This window comes from Protopterus annectens, chromosome 8.part0 (assembly GCF_019279795.1).
Source record: "Protopterus annectens isolate FY-2018-M chromosome 8.part0, PAN1.0, whole genome shotgun sequence".
NCBI lineage: Eukaryota > Metazoa > Chordata > Ceratodontiformes > Protopteridae > Protopterus > Protopterus annectens.
In genome coordinates, this window is record NC_056741.1 from 623,489,003 (window position 1) to 623,513,532 (window position 24,530).

The window sequence follows — 24,530 nt, forward strand, 5'->3', positions numbered from 1 at the left end:
TATTCGTACTTAAAAACTTAGATAACTCAAAAACTTTAAAAACTTTAAAACCATAACATATGTGTTCTAAATAATCATATACAGTAAGATTTATGTTTTAATATACTAGCAATGGAAATGTGATCATTAATTCCTGGTGGATTTGTAGCATCCAATCTCAATTGACAAACACTCTTTGGCTTCCAATAGATTTTTATCGTCACTCCCTTTTTATTGTTATTGTTTGGAATTCTGTCAATAACAAAAAATATGAATCTCTTGAATTCTTTACATTTCTGGCTGTGTATGTATAGTGAACTCACTGTTTTCTTCTTCCTTATGTCTCTTGTGTGTTCAAGTATGCATTCCCTAGGTTTCCTGATGGTCTTCCCTACATAGTATGCTGAACAGCTTGTACATGTTGCAATACATACCGCCATCTTGGTATTACAATTGCAATACCCAGGACATCTAATAGTTCTCAACAACTACATAGGGACCATCATTTATAAACTTGCAAGTACTGCATAGGCCACATTTACTCATTTTAGACATTTTCTGTAATTCCTTATTGGTAGTTGTCTCTAATAATTCCTTTAAATTCATACCCCTGCTATACGTGATCTTGGGCTAACTACCAATAATGTCAGTGAGTTCCGTTTTGTTCACAAAAACACTAAGCCATGTCTCGTGAACTATATTGGAGATTTTGGATGCTGTTTCATTATATGGAATTATAAATGCGTCCCTTTTGTTTCTCTTTTCATTATTAGATGTGTCACTATCTATTCCAAATTTAATGATTGGTTTGTAAGTTAGGTTTCTCTTAACCATCACCTCTTTTTTAATATTGTATATTAATTCTTGAGAATAACCCCTATCAAGAAACATGTTAATAAGTTTGCCAATTTCTTCTTGAAATAACGTGTCATCACTCACTATTCTCGATAGTCTAACCATCTGCCCCTTTCACTAGATTCTTTTTTTGAAACTGGGGATGGCAGCTATCATAGTGCGAAAATGAATATGAATAAGTCTTCTTTTGAAATATGTTAGAACCAATCCTATCATCTTTTATATAAAATAGTATGTCGAAATACTCAGTTATTTTCATAAATAGTGCTAGTAAATTTCAAAAAAGTTGTGGTACCCAAAAATTCCACAAATTCCTGGATTTCTTCCTTATTCCCTTTCCAAAAAATAAGAATATCATCCAGGTATCTTAAATATAAAATTATTTTAGTCCAGTAACCAGCGGTAAAAAGGAACTGTGTCTCCCAAAATGCCAATACCAAATTAGCATATATAGGAGCACATCTTGCACCCATAGCCACTCCTGTACATTGTTTGTAATACTCTCCATCAAGAAAAATAAAATTGTTATTTAAAACCATTTCCATCAGTTCCACTATAAGCTTACGTTTGACAGTATGCATGTCACTAAATCTTGATAAACTAGCTTCAAACATTTCTAAACCTAAGGCGTGTGGTATAACAGAAAATAAATTAATGACGTCTATGGTGACCATAACTGTGTCTGAATAAATGTCAGATGTGTGTTCTCTCACAATATCTAAGCAATGCCATGAATCTTTGAGTGTGGGGTAACTTACTCAAGATACCCTTACAATGAACGTCTATATACGAGGCCATACCTTCAGTTTTGGAACCTTTTGCTGAAACTATAGGCCTAAAGGGTGGATTGTTCACGTCTTTATGAATTTTTGGGAATACCAAAGATGGATGGTGTAACTGGTATCTCTACCATAAAATAGTCATACTCTTCTTTATTTAATACACCATCCATCAAAAATTCATGTAACTGCCAATCAAGTTTGGTGTATGTCCTATATACCTCATATTTAGAAACCTTTTCATAGGTGTTGCAGTCACTTAACATAAGTGTCATTTTACTCAAATAGTCCGTGTTGGACATAACCACAATCCCACCACCTTTATCAGGTTTCATAACCCTGCATTTGTCTGTTGTAGTCAGTTCCTTTAGACAGACTCTTTCTGCTGAAAAATCCTACTTCATATCATTGCACAAAGGTGTCACATCTACAGAATTTAATAACTACAAACCAATAGCAATTCTCTTCTCCTCTCCAAAACATTAGAGAAATGTATCCACATTCAACTGATGCAGTACCTAACCACAAATAACCTGTTCTCAGAAACACAGGGCTTTAAGCCCCAGCACAGCACCATTACTGCTCTACTACATTTTACCAATATAATAAACCAACATACAAACAATGGTCTGCTTGTATCCACCATGTTCTTAAACTTGTCAAAGGCATTTGATGCTGTCTCGCACCAGCAACTGCTCATTCAACTCTCCTCAATATGACTTTCACAGTACCCCTTGCCATGGTTTCTTAGTTACCTCTCTGGAAGGTGACAAGCCATTAAATGGCAACAAACCTATGCATCCTTTCAGCCAGTTACTACAGGTGTCCCTAAGGGCTCTGTCCTGGCTCCTCTCCCATTTACTATGTTAACTACCACACCTCCACTCACCATGGTTCAGTATGCAGACGACTCAATATTAATATGTGCGGCCTCAACAATAAATAAGCTCAAAGACATTACCCTAAAATCTTTCTCCTCTGTAGAAACCTGGCTCAAAATATCAAACCTCCTACTCACACACAAGAAAACAAAGTTAATGCTTTTTACTTCAAAAAGTTTCCAAAATCAAAAGCAATCTTTTACCATAAATTCATCAAATACAGTCATTGAAACTGTAACTCACAGTAAATTTCTAGGCTTTATAATACATGACAATCTCAAATATGACCAGCACACACTGCACGCCATTAAATATACACACCAGAGACCAGATTCCCTTTACAGGATCAATATATTTCTTAGATACTGCAAGAAAAAAACTCATCCACCCACCTTCTTACTGCCAAACTCTCTTTCACGACACTCCTATCCTAACAAACAATACTCAAAGAAACTTGCCTCCTGCTACAATAAAATAGCTAAATTTGCAACCAATCTCTCTCATAAGACACACCATGGTCACAGCTTACACCAATTAAACTCGACTGAACTACACAACTACCTAACACATTCACAGGTAACTACAGCACACAAATTCAATCACCACCCAAAAAAATGCCCTGCACTACAAAACTTATTACTGCCCTATTGTCCAGCAAGGGATCTCCGTTCCAGTAACAAACTTTTACTACTTCCAAATAAATAAGTCAAATAATTTTGCAGGAGACTTAATCTACTCCCAGTATTATTCCAGAGTTTAGTAATGTATCCCCACACAAATAAAACTCTCTGACAAACTCAATAGTTTTGACCCACTTCTTAAACATCTTAACCAATCCTGGTCCTGCAAATGCTCAATTAGGTTAAGATTTTGTGCTCACCATACAATACAATACAAATACTCTCAAACAGAATACTCTCAGCCTCTCATTGAAATGACAAAAAAAATTATATACAACTGCTGCCTGCACAATCTACTGAGATGCACTTGGGCTCTGTCTTTAGTAAGTTTTACCTTTGTAAAATTTTATATTTCTATTTACTTGTATACATTCTAACTACTATGTGTTTACCTGGAACTTGGTATAACGTGTAAGGATATGAAGCTTTTCTCCTCAGGCCTCTGCTGAAAATGGGTAGTACCCACTCCGATTTTCCCAGTAAAGACAAACTTTTTTCCTCTAGATTACTGGAAGGATGTTTGGCACCAAAGCTGGAGCTTGAACTATTTTTTGCTGAACAGCTGCAGGATTCTTCCCAGTCAGTTGTTTCTCTTCACCTTTTCTACTTGGTTTTCTTTCAGGCTTAGTTTCTTCTTTGCATGCATCCAGGTGGTGTACTTACTAGCCAGTAACTGAATTTTACTCAAGCTAACAATATCTCTGGCTGCAGTTTCTGTTTACACACTGGGAGAGCTGGAAGTCCCGCATAGGTATTTTAACACCCCAAGGAGAATCCAATTGACTTTTCCTCAGGTACATGCCACATGAAGTAGGTGGGATGGGAAAGAAAAAGGTAGCTAGGAACATATGTTTTGGGATTGTAATGAGTTGGCAGACTGTAAAACTTCCCTATACAGTACTCTGTCAGAAATACTGGGTGAGCAGATAGGTGTAACTAAGGAAATTACTTTTTGAGCTGGGATAAAATAGCTGAATTGCCTCGACACAGTAAGGCTGTGTTAAGTTTAATTTTGATGGCTGCCAAAAAAGCCATTACTAGAAAGTGGAAATCAGAGTCTAAAGCAACTGTATTTAATGTATTGAATATTTTAAAATAATTTTAAGTATGATTTTTAGAAAAGGGTAAGAGCAAATTACATATGAAATTATGGGAACAACATATGCAGAATAAAGTTTAGGAGGAGGAGTGAGGTTTCAGGGAAGGCAGAAATTGAGCAATTTATATAATGTTGGCTTGATAGTTATACAAAGGAATACATGTTGGCTTGATGATAGTTGTACAAAGGAGTGTGTGTGACGATGTTTGTAACTGGGAACATGCTAATATGGTTTGTCCATGTCTTAAGTGATAATTCAATAAAGGTGTTAACAGGTTTCTGTTGTAGCAGCTAAGGTTATGCAGGTAGAGGCTAAACAAAAGATAATATAAAAATGAGAAATTTGAGTACTTGATTATGGATATGGACAGAAAAACAAGCAGTGAAAATGTTTAAACCACTTTAGTTTATATACTGACCTTTTTACTCAGAGGAGAAGCTGTGGACTACAGAAGTGAAGAAAGAAGTTGGGAGGGGAAGAAGGCAAGTGGGAGATATTTTCATCCTTCTCATTGAAAACAGAATGTTTAACATTACCAGATTTAAATGGATATTTTACAGCTACACAGTTAAAGCTCATACACAACATGAGCAAAAGGTTATAAATCAAAGTACATGATGATGACGAAATGGGGGGGGGTCAAGAAATAAGGATATAGTAGTATTTTGGCTGCGAATCCTTACAGAGAACCACCATTCTAAAGAATACAACTTTCATAAATTTGCAGAAAGTATTATAACAATCAAGTCAAAAGGGGATGGAGAAAGGAGATATTAACAGGTATGGCTGCCAGTAGGGGGTATAGAAATTAGGCAAGAGAGGACTGGAATTTACTAGAGAAAACTGGCAAAGGTATCAAGACATTAGGAGCAAATAAGAGAGAAGGTTAAGAGTGCAATGAGATGAAGGAAACCTTTGCAATACAGGTTAGAGACTGCCTTCCCAATCAGGGATTGATAGAATATAGGCAAACAAAGGGACAACGGAGTCCTAAGAGTAGGACCTTGCCCTGGTAGACTTTTTTTAGCACAGTCTAGAACAGAACCTGCTGTTGCAAAAGGATAACTACTAAATAATTTTAAATACTGTATGATAACCAAGAATCAACACAAGGAAAACATCGGGAAGGCAGACTGAAAAAGAAATATATAAAGGAACAATGGAAGGACATGTGTATGGCTACCATGTATGCAGCAAAGTTTAGAAGGCTTAGAATTTTTGCATGGCAGTGTTCACATGGGTATGTTTATACCCAAAACAAACCTCAAATAATTTTTCCTCGGAACACTTTTTAGGAATACAAGGAGATGACAGATTTTAAATCCACCCTAGAGTTACTTTGCCAGATATACTTGGGGAGCAAATGGCAATAACTAAGGAAATTATTCTTTTGAGCTGGGACACAGGATTTGAATTTGCTGGGCATATTAAGGCCTTTTTAAGATTAACCCAATTAATTGCAAAAAGCTACTAGACAATGGAAATCAAAATCTAAACCAACAGAAAATGAAGTGCTAAATATTATAAAGGTGGAACAATAACTGAAGTGAGATCTTTCAAAAAGGGAAGGAGAAAATGGTAGAAATAAATACAACATGTGGGAGAAAAATACATGCAGGAAGTACAGTTGTGTACACTTACCATAAATGTAGATGTTAGAGTGTATTCACTGTTGCAGTAATCACTTGTGGGCTATGCCTGCTGGGTAGCCCTGACTGGCCCAAGTACCAAAGTAAAAGTTTCCCTCCTGCGTTGGCTGTTCTGAGTGCGACTGACGTCAGGTCATCAGGGCTATAAAGGGAGAAGACAGATGCCATTACATCAGTTTTTCTTGCCCCCAAAGGACTTGGAACCCCAGAAAAGATTTATACAATAGTTAAGAAAAAGGGGGTAGGTGGGAGGGAAACAGGATTGCAACAGTGAATATACTCTAATATCTACATTTATGGTAAGTGTACACAACTGAACTATGTTCTTCGTGTTTCACTGTTGCAGTTATCATTTGTGGTAAGAATCCCAAAGCAGAGGAAGTGGGTGGAGGAAAGCTGCACATTTATGGGGATGCTAGCATGCCCTGCAGGACTGCAGATGCAAATCCTGTCCTAGTTTTAGAGAAAGTAGCCAGCTGGTTGTGCTTGGTGAAAGTGTGGCTAAAGTGTGGATAGATGTCCAAGTAGCAGCTTCCAGAATTTCTTTGGTAGGAACCCCCCTCAGAAAGGCTGTAGAGTTAGAGACCGCTCTTGTGGAATGGGATCTGATGTTTTTGGGAGGACTCTTTCCATGAAATTTATAGCAGAACTGTATACAATGAGAGATCTATTTGGAAATGGTCAGCTTAGCAATGGGTTTAGTCTCTGCCCTAGGGGCGAACGAAACCAGGAGTTGGTCTGTTTTCCTGACTGATTTGGCCCTGTCAAGTTAAAATCTCAACTGTCTGTGCACATCTAATGTATGCATAATTCTCTCCCCTCTATTTGTTCATTTAGGAAAGGTGGGTAGGTGTACGGCCTCAGTCTTCCAAGAGAAGTATTTGAGATCTGCTGAGGAAGCTGGCTTGAAGGGGGGGGGCAGCTTTTCCAGGACAAGGTTTACATCCCAAACTGGTGCAGGGGGGCCTTCTTGGCAGCCTGATGTGAGCCACCCTCTAAGGAACTGCTTCAAGAGATGTTGAGCGAATAAAAGCTGATCTGCCTGGACGTAGGCTGAGATGGCCGAAACAGGAGTCTTGATAGAGGAGTAAGACCAGCCCTTATGGAGGAGCTCTGTCAGGTAAATCCAGGACCAGGGGTAAAAAGGCTTTACTGCTGGTGGTGTTCCTAGTGGAGCACCAGCAGGTGAATCTCTTCCATCTAGAGGAATAACATTTTCTGGTGCTGGGTCTACAACCCTCCTTAATAATGTCTTAAGACCTGACTGCTAAGGGCTGGAGTGGTAATGGTCTTTGAGGAATCAGCCATGCTGTTAACTTGAGTGTGGCAAGGCCTGGATGCAGGAGCTTCCCTCCCTGTTGTGTTAGCAGGTCTGCGGTGGAGGGCAGGGTAAAAGGAGGGTGAATGCACATGCTTAGGAGCATGGGTTACCAGTGCTGCCTTGGCCAATCTGGGGCAATCAGGATAGCCTTTGATCCTTCTTCTCTGATCTTGAGTAGAACCCTGTGTATCAGAGGAAGTGGGGGAAAGGCATACACAAACAGGCTGCCCTAGCTGAAGGAGAGGGCGTTCACCCTCCAGGCTTCTGGGTGAAACAGTCTTGATCAGAATTTGGCCAGTTGACAGTTCTGGTGGCTTGCAAAAAGGTCCAGATCTGGTTCCCCCCAGATGCGAGTGATCTGTAAGAAGGTCTCCCTATGCAACTGCCACTCGTGGGGGGTCTGTGATCTGTTAAAGTGGTTGTTTTGCTGTGGTTGTTTACCCTGGGAGATATTGAGCTAAGAGATATAGTCCCAGATTCGATGCTGACTGCCAGATTTCCATGGCAAGGTGATATAGGAGGTAGGAATGAGTGCTCCCCTGTTTGTTGATGTAGCACATGATGGCGGTGTTGTCTGTCCTGATTAGGAGTATCCCTGGTGACAAACGCTCATGAAAGGTTAGGATAGCTCTGTGCACTGCCAGCATTTCTTTCAAACTGATGTGGAGACCTAGAACTTCCTGTTCCCAAAAGGCCTGGGTTTGCAGAGTTCCCATATGGGCTCCCAGGCAATGTCTGAGGTGTCCGTAGTCAAGGTTTGCTTGTGTGGCCAAAGGACAAAAGGAAGGCCTTTGCTTAGGGTGCAAGCCTGGGCCCACTAGAGGAGATCCCTCTTTAAGCAAGGAATTAGTGGTAGTTGGTGCTCCAGAGACTAGGAGTGTTGGCACCAGAGGTTTATTAGGTACCACTGTAGTTTCTCCATATGCAATCTGGCAAGGGGTACCAGCAGGATGCAGGAGACCATGTACCCCAGGACTTGTAATATTTGTCTGGCTGTGAGGTGGGTCTTGTGTGCCAGCTGGTGGAAGTAGGACTGCAGAAAAGTCTGCTTGGGAGGGGGGGGGGGCATTTGCGTTAATGTGTCTAACAGAGTGTCCAGGAAAGTAATCCTTCATGTGGGTAGCAACTGGGATTTCTTCATGTGCTGTTGAATCCCAGAGAAGTCAGAAGGGTCTGCATTAAGGAGTGGTCCTGTAGGAGCTTTTCCTTGGTTTCTGCCTGAATGAGTTATTTGTCTAGATAGGGTAGATGTGTATAGCTCTCTGCCTGCAGTAAGCAATGACTGGAGCCAAGCATTTTTTAAAGACTCTGGGAGCAGTGGGTAAGCCAAAGGGCAGTGCAGAGAACTGAAAGCACTGGGACATTGCTCCGAACCTTAGGTAACTCCTGCAGGACTCCCTGATAGGAATATGCAGGTAGGCATCCTTCAGATCTAGGGTCACTTATCCAGGCTTGTGATAGGAGCATAGATAGTAGTTTTTGTAGTGTCAACATTTTGAATTTTGGAACCAGAAGGGACAGATTCAGGATAGAGAGGTCTAGGATAGGGCACCCTGTACCCCTCTTTCCTGAGAACCAGGAACAGTCGAGTAAAATTCCTTGCTGGTCTGTTCCTTGGGCACGGGTTTTACAGCACCCTGGGCGTAAAGATTTTGGATCTGGCAAATAGCTTCTGCTGTCTGGTTTGCTGGGACATCTGGGCAACCTGACCCTCCTTGTTTTTTCTTTGAAATAGAATCTGTACCCTCTGGTAAGAATTTTCAGGACCCATAGATCTGAGGTGATGGCCTGCCATGTTTCAAGGAAGAGGGGAAGTCTTCCTTCTAGTTTGTCTGGAGACCTAGGGGGTAGAGGGGAGGGAAGGAAATCACTGTGAGTTTCTGGTGAAGGAAGTGGGCTTAGAACTCCCCTGCCATGGAGGGGCAGTGGATCACCATCTAGTTATTTGTTGGCTGTGTGCTTGCATCCTAGGGATTCTGTCTCTGTATCCCTTTCTCTGTATTGGCTTAGCCTGAGGGGGAAAGGACCAGTGCTTAGTAGGAAGTTTCTGCTGAACCTGGGAGGCTGTACCTGCAAAAAGTCCTTAACAGTCTGCATGGATCTGGCTTTGTCCTCCATTTTATTGGCTACTTCCTCGGCCTTGGGGCCAAACAATTGCTCTTTATCCAAAGAGGCATCTAAAAGTTTGGATTTTACCTGGTCAGGCAAAGGTTGCTCCCTTAATCAGGCATGCCTTCTGATAACTGATCCTGTAGCTGCAGCCCTGGTAGAGGCTTCTAAGGCATCATAACCACAATGTAAGGAGTGCTTTGCTACCTGACAGCTTGACTGTATGAGGTCTGGTAGTTCTGTTTTCTGTTTAATGAGGTCGAGCGCGTTCTGCTGGAATTTAATCATACTGAAAGTTTAATGCCCTCACAGCCAAAGTGGCTGAGGTGTAAACCTTTTTAACCATCCTATCTAGAGCTCTGCTTTCTTTGCCAGTTGGAATGAGTTTTTTTCAAAGAGCTTGCTCTAGCTCCCTTAGGGCCCAGAGTAATTACTTCAGGATCTGCAGTAGGGTTTTTAAATACGTATTTGTGAGAGTTTTGCACCCTGTACTATCTATCCAGTTTTCTGGGTGCTGGAGGGAGAGACTCTGGAGAGAGGGCAGATTCCAGAAAAACATCCTTTATTACATCCAGGATAGGAGGAATAGCCAGAGGCTTATGCTGAGGCAGATTTAGAAATTCCCAGAGTTTCTTTTTAGACTGGGAGAAGTCCTGGGCCTCCCACCAAAAATGCTTTTTGAGAGTGTTTAGCGTTTCCCCAAAGGAAAGGTCCTCAGGGGGAGAGGCAGTCGGAATGGGATCATCAGCATCAGAGTCCTCAAATGCTGCTATGGACTGGTTTTCCGTGTCCGACTCCTCTAGATCTGAATCCACTGATTCCAGGTCTGTGCGGACCTCTGGGGGTTGTCTCTTGCTTTTGGCTGGTGTGTGTGTGTGTGTGTGTGTGTGTGGGGGGGGTGATTACCCTAATCAAAGTCATCAGGTCCTCTGCCATTCTGAGAAGTTGCTGTGAGTGAGGGGCTGGCTAGCTAGTAGAAGGTCGGTGGCTGGGGGCTCTGCGAAGGGATCTTTTTGGGGGTAGATTCTGGCGTGGGCCTAGCTGGATCAGTAGTCTTATACAGAATTAATTTGACCGGCGGCATTGTGATTGTCCTGACTTCGGATGTCAGTGGGGGCTCCATGGAAGCCGTTGCCTGCATAGCGGCTCTGGACCCAACTGCATGAGGAACAAATGACATCTTGGCAGGAGAAGGTTGATCCAGCCGCATACCGGACTCCAAATGGGTCTTGGAGAGGCCTGCAGCGGATTGTCGGCTGTCGTCAGCAGCTGCGAAGGCACCTCACTGAGTTCAGCTGTTACCTTGCTTTGAGTAAAGGTGGACTGTAGTCTGGGGTCATCAGAGGACCTAACTTTTGGAGGTCTATCCTTTTTCTTCCTAGGAAAAACAGTTAACTGCCTGAGAGACCGACACCATTTCACATTGCTGGAAAGACTGACAAATGCCTAGGTACAATATCAGCTCTTCTCTTTATAGTTCAAGCATTAAAGAGGGCATAGAACAGACACCCTGAACATTGTGGTCTGGGCCTGAACGCAGAGAGAATGCAAGTCTCAGTGTGGGATCTGCTTTCCACAACCGAGTCAGTTATTAACTTTCTCTGACATCGGTTTAAGGCAAGAAAAGACTCCCCAATAGGGTACTTCGCTTTAGACGCTTGTCTTCACTCTGGCAATGGCCAACCAACGCACTCGTAAAACTGCTTCTGCTCGGACCTTCACGGCAAGAAAGACTGATGTATTGGTGTCGGCTGTCTCCCTTTATAGCCCTGATGACATGATGTCAGCCACACTCACAGAACAGCCGACGCAGGAGGGGAAATCTTTACTCTGGTACTCGGGCCGGCCGAGAGCTATCCAGCAGGGGATAACCCACAAGTGAGGATTGCAACAGTGAAACACGAAGAACATCAATAATTACGGAGGAAGAATGATGTTTAAGGGAAGGCAGGAAATGAGCAATTTGTGTCATTTTGGAATGAATGGCAACTGCTAAAATGAACACAAATGTTCAGTAAATTAAATAATGCAAATATCACAACAGTTTTGTTTTATATTAATCTTATTAAATTACAACTTGCACAGATGTTTTAAAAATATGCACAACTGCTCTTCAGAGAAGGACAAGAACTGCAGCTATCATAATTTCATCAGCTTTATGTTTGGATATCTCATCTCTGCCAACATAAAATCAAAGTGACAGCAGGATGGCTAAAACATCTTGAGATTTAACCTGGATAACATGTTAAGTACCAAAACATTCATGATGGCTTGACATTAAGTATATATTCATCATGCACAAAATACAGCTGTATCACTCTGAAACGCTTTGTCAAAGCAAAATATTTGTAAAATATGTCTAAATAAATAATGGCACTCATCCACTGTTTGTCAAATGCTATAGAAAATTTCACTTCAGAAACGACATTCAAAGGAGATCCGTCTCCTCAATGTTAGCTCAAAAGAGCAAAAGTTGTCAGAGCTGACAGCCTAACACATACCACTCCACAAAGCAACAATGCTGTCAGCCAGTCAGGGGCAGTATTTAATGCCTTTCAAAAAACCTGCTTAGGACTTGTCACTTCAAGGGGATAAATTCAAAAGGCAAGTACTACAGCGAAAACAAATAATGAATTTACAAATGACAAATAATGAAAATGATGAAATTATTTGCAAAACTGCTCAATAGTGACACGATTGTAACCGAGTTGTCTATGTTGTTCATATTATATAAACAAAAATTTAATAAAGATTTTTTTGGGGAAAAAGAAATTACATCTGCATAGTATGTCTTCCAAGACGTACTGATGGCTTAAACCACTTTCAGTACTTAACTTAATCCTTACCTAATAAACAATTTGCTTATTTTGATTTTAAAACACATAAAAAGCAATCTGGCCACACAGAAGAGTAACTTCAGATTGCAAAATTAGTGCCAAAGTCCAATTAGAGATTAGAATCAGGAGTCTGAATGGAGAGATGATAAAACCAGCAAAGAAAGTTGAGTAGTACTGCTGGAAATGAAGTCTTGGGGAGTATCTTCACAAGGTGGATGCTCTTTTACAAAATCTCAATAAAACACTGATCAAAATCTAATCAGACTACACTAAAAGTAGTAAATATAGTAACAGATAAAACAATTGGAAATGAGATCTTTAGGAAAAGACAGGAGCTAACTACATAAGAAACAATGGGAACTGTGGGAATAATGCATACAGGGGAAGGAATGAGATTTAAAATTAAAACAAGGCAGGATTTACATGAGCTATATAATATTTGACTGAAATGATTGGGTAGATTATAAGTGATGTATAATGTTTGCAACCAGGAGTGTGTCAGTATGGTTTGTAATATAAAATGCCTGCAACCAGGATTGTGTCAGTGTGGTTTGCTTTCATTTATATAAATGTATGATTGCATATGTCGCAAGTGATAGTTTAATAAAGTTGTTTCTTGTTTTAAAAAAGTGACAGAAATTGAATAATTTATGCAATGTTGCTTAGGTTATATGATGTATAGCAATATATGTGAAATATAATGTTTGTTAATGTTAATTTAACACAGTTTGATTACTTTTGTATAAATGTAAATTTGCCTATGTTACAAGTGATAATTCAGTAAAGGTGTTTTAAAAAAAGGCAGCTCCAAAGATATTTGAAGAGAAATACAGGCAAAGGTGCCCAGATATGGAAATTTCACAATACCAAGAATAAGATCACAAAGGAGGAAAAGCAGAAGTTAAACATATAGAAGCTGAAGTTAAGGAATACCTGTAAAATGAAGGAGTTAGTGTAGAAACTATAACACAGGTTATGTCACAGTATGACAGAACAAGGAATGTCCAAAGTTAGGAGAAACAAGCAGGGTTAGAGACAACTGAAAAAAAATGGACATAAGTGGAGACTCAGTATGGTGCAAACAAGAAAGTAAAATTATCAATCCAAAAAATCAGCACCAAAGATAATTGGAGAAATTCAGGCAAAGCCATCTGGATATGGAAAATTTTAAAATACAAAATCATAAGAAAACAAATGGAGGGAGTAGAAAAGAGAATGAATAGTGGAGAAGATAAGGAAATACAAACTGATGTCATGGATTACCTGTGAAGTGAGGGATTTACTATAGAAAATCCAAATCTGTTAACATCCCAGCATAACAGAACAATAAGTCCCCAAATTAAGGTGAAACTAGTGAAACGGGAAGCATCCAATCAGCTGACACATGAAGATACTTTGTAGCCTTCAGCAGGAAACCCCTACAAAAGGTCAGTTGGCGCTGCACAGCAAGGGAAGCGGGAAACAGTGGCAACTCTGACGCAGTCAATGTTGTGGAGTGATACGCCAGTGAGTTCCCATATGGAAAAGCAACCAATGACACAGAATGAAGCTGAACAGAATATGTCTTAGTAAGATGTTCTGGAATTTTCTGTAGAATGCTTACTGGAATGGGAAACACAGCATGTAACCATACTTTGGACAAAAGTAGAAGGAATACAGTTTATCCTCCCCTCTTCAGGACAAAATGTACTCCCAAATGTGAGCAAGTAACTTTTCATTCCTTATATCTCACTCTCCCTTCACTTACCTTCTATCAAATTCTCTACCTTGACTCTAAATATATCAGAAGCCTGTTTTCTCCTTACTTCATACTGCAATTACTGTGTGTATTAGACAAACTTACCTTTAATTTATCTACGTCTAAAATTTCTCTAAATATTAAATGAATATCTTATAACTTGTACCAGTTCTTCACCAATGTTCGTATACTTCTAATTTATTACAATTATTTAAACTGCAGATCTGTATGTTTTATTTTTGAAGATTATTGTTCTTAAAATGTTTTTTAATAATTTGGAGATTTTCTTTCCGAGCCTCCGCTGAAAATGGGCCACTAACCCAGTCGGACTTTCCCAGTAATCAAATGTCATCAAATAAAAATAATAAATAAAATGATCCAAGAGAAGAGTTGCTTAACTTAATAGACATTGACATACATATTAAGATCAATGAAAGAAAGATTAGAGAAAGTCAGTAAGACCTAAAATGTTAGCAGTTTGATAAAACAAAAGGCAGTAATCAAGACTATTCACAAAAATGTATGTGATACAACAGAAGTAAATAAGATGTTACTATGCAGCTAAATTAACAGATCATGTCTTACCATAAAAATACAGGGCAATTGGGAAAGGAAGGAAAGAAATCAAATACCATCATTGCAGTATTGAATAGAGAAAACTATAAAGCAATTATGACAATTGTTACTGTAAGAAGAACAGAGAACATATTAATAAAAATACTTAAAAAGATAAATGTGGTAAAAGCAATGCACAGTATCAGAACAGACCAGGATCCACTGTACAGTATTGCAAATAAGAAACTAAAGATATCAGCACAGGCAAAAAACTTAGAAGATATATAAATAAATATAAAGAAAAAGTAAAAAAAAAAAAAGCAATTCATTAATGATCTAAAAGGTTTTGTAGAGAACTGGGAAAAAAGGCAAAAGGAATAGAAATACCACAAATAAAAGAAATAAATAGACACTATTTGGAGAAATATGTATGAATACCCTCTGGAACATGATACTAAATGGACAAAAGACAAAGAAACTGCACAATTCAAATGTACAGGATAGGAGACTGGATGAATCAACAGCCAGAGAAACTGAAGGAAAGCTAAGAAAAGCTTCTAATTAGAAAACTCTAGGCCCAAATGCAGTACCCAACTTCTAGCTAAATGCATTAATATCTTTACATGAAGATTTAGCCCCAAGTAACAACTATTTATATGCACATCCCAGACAGACACCAACTTAGTTAACAGGAAAAAATGATACTCCTCCTGAAGAGTAAAGCCTAAAAGTGATACTAAAAACTACACACCAATAACTTGTCTTCAAACGATGTAAAACTACATTTTGGAATGGATACCAATAGAGTTTATAGTCATTTAGAATAAAACTCAATCATGGCTATAGAATAAAAGGGTAATAAAGTCATATGAAACAAATGATCACTTGCTGTTAAAGTCATAATGGAGAATTGTTAAAAAAGGAGGAAGAAGCTAAGTATGGCACGGATAGACTACAAAAAGCATTTTAACAGCATCCTGCATTCATGGATAAAGGACTGCTTATAGATGTACATGATATATCCTTCCTTTATGGATTACGTTAAAGTCACCATGAAACAAGTGGCAAACTATTCTCTAGCTAAGCCATGATAAAGGACAAATTATCATCCCAGGGATAAAAATTCAAAGGGGGATATTCCAAGAAGAGTCTTTCACCATGCCCTTTTGTCTTGCCTTTATCCTATTTAGCAGTCTACAAATACATGTAGTCTCACCACGATGAAGTGAAGGAACGAAATGCCAAATAAATCCAAAGAAGCAAAGCTTTAATAACAAAGATGAGCGCCTTCGCGTGGACTCCTCCACGCTTCATCAGATAAAAATACATTAAAACAATACTCTTTAAATACCGCTCTGGGCGGGAAATTAAGCAATTAAAGGTCAATTTACTAGCCAATTACATATTTAAAACCATAGTTACTCTGATAACCAAGCATCATATTCAACCTGCATAATCTTGTAAACCTTCAAAAACGCATTCAAAAAAGTATCGCGAAGGCGTGTTGCATATACATACAATAATCATTCCTAATCAAATGTAAAATCAAAATTAATAATAATAAATGAAGTAACATAACAAACAACTTATCATTGCATAAACCTTACAGGCATAAATATGAAATCAATGATAGCGGCAAAACACTACTGTCATCTCCATGAGACTGATCAAATCATCCCTAATACATTACCTTAATGAAAGAAACCATACAGCTTCAAGAATATTGAACATCTACAGCATGAAAATCGAAATGTAAGTAACACTAAAACTGAAAAACTAGGAAACCTCTTTCTAAAGTACGATTAAATGTTTTCGTGAAACAGATTACCTATTCATTATTACATTATTTTACTTCATACACATATTACTTTATTTTATTTTTATGTCACATATGATTATGTCTCAGAATATTTACACTTTATGGTTTCATCATTATATATTATATTTGTGGATGTAAATATTTTATTTTACTTTTACGTTCCAGGTAATGAATACTATTTTTGAAGTTTTTTCTTCTTTTGTTTGAGACGATGTAATAATGAATAGGTAATCTGTTTCACGAAAACATTTAATCGTACTTTAGAAAGAGGTTTCCTAGTTTTCAGTTTTAGTGTTATTTACATTTCGATTTTCATGCTGTAGATGTTCAATATTCTTGAAGCTGTATGGTTTCTTTCATTGAGGTAATGTATTAGGGATGATTTGATCAGTCTCATGGAGATGACAGTAGTGCTTTGCCGCTATCATAGATTTCATATTTCTGCCTGTAAGGTTTATGCAATGATAAGTTGATTGTTATGTTATTTCATTTATTATTATTATTATTATTAATTTTGATTTTACATTTGATTAGGAATGATTATTATATGTATATGCAACACGCCTTCGCGATACTTTTTTGAATGCGTTTTTGAAGGTTTACAAGATTATGCAGGTTGAATATGATGCTTGTTTATCAGAGTAACTATGGTTTTAAATATGTAATTGGCTAGTAAATTGACCTTTAATTGCTTAATTTCCCGCCCAGAGCGGTATTTAAAGAGTATTGTTTTAATGTATTTTTATCTGATGAAGCGTGGAGGAGTCCACGCGAAAGCGCTCATCTTTGTTATTAAAGCTTTGCATCTTTGGATTTATTTGGCATTTCGTTCCTTCACTTCATTGTGGTGAGACTACATGTACTTATAGTTGTTGCTGCTTGTTTTTGGGATTTACTGGTGGTCTCTTTGGCAACACAGCTACAGGTTCTTTTGTTTGTTTATTTAGCAGTCTACTTAACATAATAGGTCATCGTTACAATTTGCTTCCTAGAAAACAAAAAAGTGTAAAAACTTCTCATCTACATTTAGTGGATAATTAAAACTGCACAGTTGATCAGATGAGGAACCATAAGCACAACTACAAGTGGTCAAAGCTTTCGTAGATGATACAAGAAAGTAATTTAATCTCAGTAAATGAGCAAGAGCAACCTTTAAAGCAGAAAAGCTGCAGCACCAAGAAAATAAATCTAGGAGAGGAATGCGATATAAAGGTAATTGAGCAAGAAGGATTGTCTAAATATTTGGGTAGTGATAAAAGGATCAACAATAAAACAAGAACAAAATGTGAACAAGACTTGATAAGGAATATTTTAGAAGACTAAAATTAATACTGAAAACAGCCCTAACATCTAAGAACAAAGTCCAAGCTATACACCAATTTGCTCTTCCTGTTTTAAATTAACAGGTTTTGGTGATTTGGACAAGAAAACAAGAAAAATGCTTTCTGCTTATCAGATGACTTATAAAGAGCAGTGTACACCAAGATTACATATTCCCCATTTTGAAGGCGGTATGGACCACCTTGAAATTGATTACACAAAGATCTGCAATCATAGGACTGCATGCATGTCTGTTGGCCTCACAAGATTGAAACATAGCTAAAGTTTGAAAACATGAGGGGAACAAGTCTAAGATGACTTCACTGCCTAATTTGGCAGAAGCATATAGATGTCAAGCAGGAATGGAAATTAAAACCAGAAGTAGACAAAAATCAGGCAGCAACTGCATGTGCCACAAAATGAAACAATATATAATGAAGAATCAGATGAGAAGGCAAGAAATGGGGAAAAAACAAATACAGTTTTCAAGTACAGAAAACTCCTGAACAACCTTGTGTCAATTAGGATTTGACACACAAATGGTTATAGGTTCATACAAGGCTATCTGCCCTAGGGCATTTATAAGCCTAGCCAGAGTGTGTTTGGCTTTCGTCACCCATTTTCAATTAGTTTTGCTATGCCCATTTTTGAGGTTAGTATACTGTGCCTCTGTCTAACAGTGAAACAGAAGTGATACCCGGGGTAAACCTACGATCCCCAATCCACTTACCAAGATTCCTCTTGAAGAGAGTCAATGAGGGACTCTGCCTAACCTGGACTGGGATTTTATTCCAGAGTGAAGGGAGTCTCTGGGTTATGAATCTGTCCCTCCAGCATGTCCTATTTATTTCAGTGCTGAGGTTCAAGTCTCTCGAGCGCGTAGCTCGATGGGATTTGGATTTTCTGAGGTGCAGCATGTCCATTAATTCCAGGTTGGACATGGCTTTATACGTCAGGCACAGATCTCCTCTGAGCAGGCGGTATGCCACTGAGTAGAGATGGAGTTTCTTTAACTGGGCAGCATATGGCATCTGTTTGAGCCCTTTGATCCTCTTGGTGAGGTACTTTTGGGGTCCTTCCAGCTGCTGCAGGTGTCTGGTAAGGTACATCCCAAAAGGGGCATTGTACTCAATTATGGGCCTGATGAGGGATGAGTAAAGAGGCACGATGACCTCCCCTGATCTAGATGTGAATCCCTTCATGATTAGGTGGGCTATATAAAATGTTTTTCTAACCACTTTGGCCACGTGGTTGTCAAATGAGAGATTGCTATCAACTTGAGTCCCCAGGTCCCTAATTACTTCTTCTGTACTTAATGGATTACCACTTATGGGGTAATTTGTGGGCACTTTGTTTTTGCCAAAGGGGATGACTATACACTTTTTGGCGTTTAGCTTGAGGCCATGGCTCTGGCACCAGTTGTCTGTTTCTATGAGGCCCTTTTGGAGGATGCTTGTGTTGGCTGGAGAGTCTATTATGTAACCCAGTTTGCAGTCATCTGCGAACTTGGTCAGCCACAGTCCTTCCGTGTTGGCCTGTACCTCTGAGAAATATATACCGAACAAGAGAGGTCCCAGGACTGAGCCTTGTGGGACGCCACTTGTAACTAGTTTGGAGTCTGACATGGCTCCAGCAATTCTAACCATGTGGGTTCTTGTCCTTGAGCCAGTTTGCAACCCATCTAGTGACATAGGGGTTTATATTTAAGCTGGTGAACTTATCTATAATGCCAGAGTGGGGGTATTGTATCGAAGGCTTTTGCAAGGTGCAGGTAGGCTGTGTGGACCACCTTCCCCTCGTTAATGGCCTTGGTGACGGTTTCAAAGAAATCGACCGGGTTTAAGAGGCAGGATCTGCCCTTAACAAAGCCGAACTGGGTAGGATCCAGTGTCTGCAGGTCCCCAATATCTTTATTTATAAGGTCCATGATGATCCTTTACACAGTTTTGCAGACCAAGCTAGTCAGGCTTATGGGGTGATAGTTTCCAGGATCCGTTGAGGCACCACCTTTGTGGAGAGGGACCACGGTTGCTGTACGCCTCTTTGGGTACATATTCTGTAGTAAGGCTGAGATTGAACAGTAGTTTTATGTTTGGGTTTAGCTCTTCTTGGAGTTCATGTAGGACACAGCCCGGGACCCCGTCTGGTCTCATTGATGCTGTGTTTTTTGCTTTGGAGAGGGCGGCTCTTACCTGAGCATCTGAGATGTCAGGGGGGCAGCATTCTGCTGGGATAGATATTTGCCCTTTTGGTGGGGAGGGGGGGAGAAGTTTGCGCTGAACCTGTCAGCTAGGATGTTGGCAATGTCTGTGGGTTCGGTGTATTTTTTGTCATTTTGGACTAATTCTGAGCATATCTGGGAATTCCCACCCAGGTTCCTGACATAACTAAAGAAAGCCTTGTGATTATCCTTAGTGTCCTGTGCAATTTTTCTCTCAAAGCTGGCCTTAGGCGATTTTATGGGTGCTCATAGTTTTTTGCTAATACTGATCAGAGATGCCTTCCCTTTCTGGGATTTTGCTCCATCATGTAGTAGCTTCCTCCTTCTATTGTATAGTTTATTTATTGCTGGGGTCCACCAGACAGGCCGTCTGCCTTTGGAGGATTGGGTCTTGTTTTTTTTTGGGATTGCATGATCCATGTATTCCTGAAGGTGTTCATAGAATGCGTTTATAAAGGATTCTGCGGTCTGGGCCGTATTTTCCACAGGCCCGGGGGCTTTGAAGGATTCCACCTCAGTTTTGAGGAGTGTGAAATTTGCTTTAGAGAAGTTTTTCACTGGGGTTTTCTGGGCAGGGGGTGGGGTCGGGATGTGAATTATCCAGTGAGATTAGTTTATGGTCTGATCTTACCAGTGAGGGATACACTTGGTCTGGAGCATAGAGTCCCCATGTTGGTGATGATCAGGTCCAGTATGTTTTCCCCTCTTGTGGGAGTGGTAACAAGTTGTTCCATAGCATTTGACTTTATAAATTCTAGGAACCTTTGGGCTAGGGTGTTGGAGCTAGAGTAATGCTCCCAGTCTAGGTTTGGGTAGTTGAAGTCACCCAATATAATGGTGTTTGGAGAGACCTTCATATTTTCCAGTGTTCTCAGGACGGCCGAGTGGAGTTCCTGGGTTTGGGAGGGTGGTCTGTAGCAGGCTATAAACTGGAAGGCAGTTTTACCCACTGTTAGTTGCACATGGATAGTCTCTGATGCTTCGTGCTGTGCCACCAACCTGGAGGTGTGGGTATCTCTGACGAATATTGATACTCCCCCTCCTTTTGTGGTTCAGTCCAAGTTTTGGGGCCGAAAAGCATGGTATGAGGTATAACCTGGTAGTGCTGGGGTGCTTTTGGGAGCCTTGAACCAGGTTTCTGTTACTGCACAGATATCGATGTTCTCCATGCTAAGGAGAGTTTTGAGTGCCTGCATCTTGAGGTTTAGACTTCTGGCGTTAAGTAGCATTACTCTTAGTTTCTTATCCCTTGTGATATCTATGGAGGTGGGTTTGTCTTTTGAGCCTTGCCTAAAAAAGGCACTATGGGGGTAGCAAGAAACTTTGCCAATATCCGAAAGCCCAGGGGTGATAGGTGCAAGCCGTCCCTAGTGAAGCATCGTGGCTTGTCGAGCATATCATCCCAGGCTGACAGGCATTGGATCCCCTTTGAATGACACCAGTACTTAAGCCAATTGTTGAAATTGATCATCTTGTCTTCATATTGTGGTATCATTCTTGGTGAAGGTAAGATGCTACTCAAGGTCAGGGTCATTACGTACTACCGTATAGAAAGAGAGGTAAATTTAAACCAAAAGATTAAAGGTTAATATTGGTAGACCATAACAGTGGACTAAGTGCACGCTGGTTTACAAAGTCCATTGAACACACCGGAGAAATGCATAAATGCAGGTTTTGTAAAACAGAACTGGGAACAGTCACACATCTTGTTGCTGGGTGTGATACACTAATGGCAGAGGGCTTGTATTGAAAGCCATAATTATGTGGCAAGATTGTTGCACTGGGGATTGTGCAAATATTATAATACTGAAGCAGCTAAGAAGCACTTGAAACATGAACAACACAGCATTATAGAAAATGAAGTTTATAGCACATGTGCTCACCCCATTATCAACAGTTCAAAAAAAAAGATGGGAAAAAAACAGATACAGTAGTACACATAAAGACAAAAATAGCACACTGATCACTGAAATTGCTACACCCAGTGATCACAGTATCTTAAATAGAGAGAGACGCAAAGTCATAAAATACCAGAATTTGCAGGCAGAAATGAGGGCAATGTAGAAGGGATACCCAGATAGTTCCAATAGCAGTAGGAACAATGAGTCTCATAAAAAACAGAGATTTTGCAGTCGTATTCAGATATGCTTCTGATTCAAGTAATTCTGTATGAATTACAGGAGGAGTCAGTTCTGTGCACATTGCAAGTGCTGCAAACAGCACATTTGGCTAATATCAGACTGAAACTATACTAATTTCATGAACTTTAATCATACTTTGACTGTGGAATGGGCTCCATTCCCGTCATGGGATTACAAACCCAAAATACATGGGAGAAATTAAGAGATCTTAAATGCACCAACCACCAAAAACCAGCCAAAAAAAAAAAGGATAAAAAAGTAGCGGTTCAAAAAAGAAACCCTTTACTTCACAAATCATGCATCTGGTACATTGGCCATTCACCTTCAATGGGATACATTGCTTCAAACAAGCTTACAATTTATACCAGGTGAACCCTCCATATTAAGCCAAATTAATTAGTGTACTGTGCTTAAAATACATATAACCGACATCCATTACATAACTTCACTTTACATTATATATATATATATATATATATATATATATATATATATATATATATAAAATATAGAAAGTTGCCTAGTTCGAATGCTGGATGTAAATTTAATACATTATTACATGACACCAGCTTAAATTAAATCAACTTTAAGACGAAGACCTCTGGGATATAGTATTCTATAATTTAAAACTGAGAGAGACCCTAGTGCCAATGTCTTGGAAGACCACAGAGGCTTCTGACAATCTCTTCTCTCAGAGGTTAATGAGCATTGCTTATATATACATACACATATATATATATATATATATATATATATATATATATATGTATATACATACACATACACAGTGGGATATAAAAAGTGTACACACCCCTGTTGGGGAAAAAAATATAAAAAATAAAAAACGTACAATAAGCTGGTTGTATAAGTGTGCGCACTCAAACTAATACTTTGTTGAAGCACCTCTTGATTTAATTACAACATTCAGACTTCTTGGGTAAGAGTCTATCAGCATGGCACATCTTGACTCTGCAATATTTGCCCACTCTTCTTGCAAAAGCACTCTAAATCTGTCAGATTGCAAGGGCATCTCTTGTGCATTGCCCTCTTCAGTTCACCCCACAGATTTTCTATTGGATTTAGGTCTGGGCTCTCATCAGACTATAACACATTTTTCCATGTTTTGGGAGAGTTGATGTATATTGTTTTGAAAATTTTAGCCAGGACTGGATGTTTTTCTGTGTAAGAAAAGTCTTCAGTCTTGCACCTCTATCCCATAGTCCAGACATATGGGGAATACGGGAGAATGTCGTCACATATAGTACACAACCAGTACTTGCCAGAAATTCCTGCAGCTCCTTCAGTGCTGCTGCAAGTCTCTTGGCAGCCTCTCTGACCAGTTTTTGTCTCGTCTTTTCATCAATTTTGGAGGGATGTCCAGTTCTTTGGAATGTCACTGTTGTCCATACCTTTCAACCTGGAAACATCAAAAATCTGGACAAGGCTCATGAAAAATAGGTACAAATCTATACACTGATTAACATCCAATTTGCATACATAATTACATAACCCCACCCACTCCAATGGAATTGTGGGATACCCACTTTCAAACACAAACTGAATAACAGACAACCAAAACATGGCACCAGATGTCCCGTTACCTGGCTATTTCACCCCATTTACCATAAACACTAATGTATGCATACTGCTTTACTTCTACAATGATTTGGATTTTAATTTTTAAATTTTACAGCACAATGCAGAAACACTAAAAGACATCTGGTAAACAAAGCAATACTGTCTCAATGAAAATAGGCTTGACATTAAAACTTCTTTACCCTTGAAACAGCATTGATACCCACATCACATCCAAAGAAAATGCATCTGGCCTGTCGTGGATAAAGATTACCTTTGGGCTGTTTTCAAATCATTGGCCCCTTGCACACAAAACAACATACGTGTGTTCTTTTCTTTATACACTTTCCTGACTATTAAATTATATTCCTTGTATAATACAACACACGTTAGAGCGCATTTTAAATTTATTGTTTGAACATTTTACCAGTAATCTGTACTGTAGGCAATGAAACAAAACACATGAACCAATAATGACAAAACTGCCCAGTTCAGAACTTTTCCATCATAAAAGTCTGCTTCCACATACACTATAAATAGAATGACAGTAGTGTAAGCGATAGGCATCTTGCACAGCATCCTGCACTTATTTACAATTTAATATTTTTTTTGGGGGGGGGGCAAAAGGTCAAAAACCAGGGACACATTTTAAACATTGCTTGTATAATTTTGTAGTTACTAGCATAAAATGTGTTACCATCATGCATTTCACTGGCAGGTTTTGAACCCAGGACTCTATGCACTACAGTCAGAACAACATACCACTATGCCAAATCAGCAGAACAACATACCACACTGCCAAATCAGCAGCTGCCAGAAAAAATAGGAAGACTAAAACTTAATAGCCATCATTTAGTGAATTCATTTCTCACTTCTCAACATAGCTCTTAACCTCAACACAAAAAACATGGGCAAATAAAGCCAATAATGAGGGAATACAAATTCAGTTTTTTTCCCCCAACCTTCTCAAA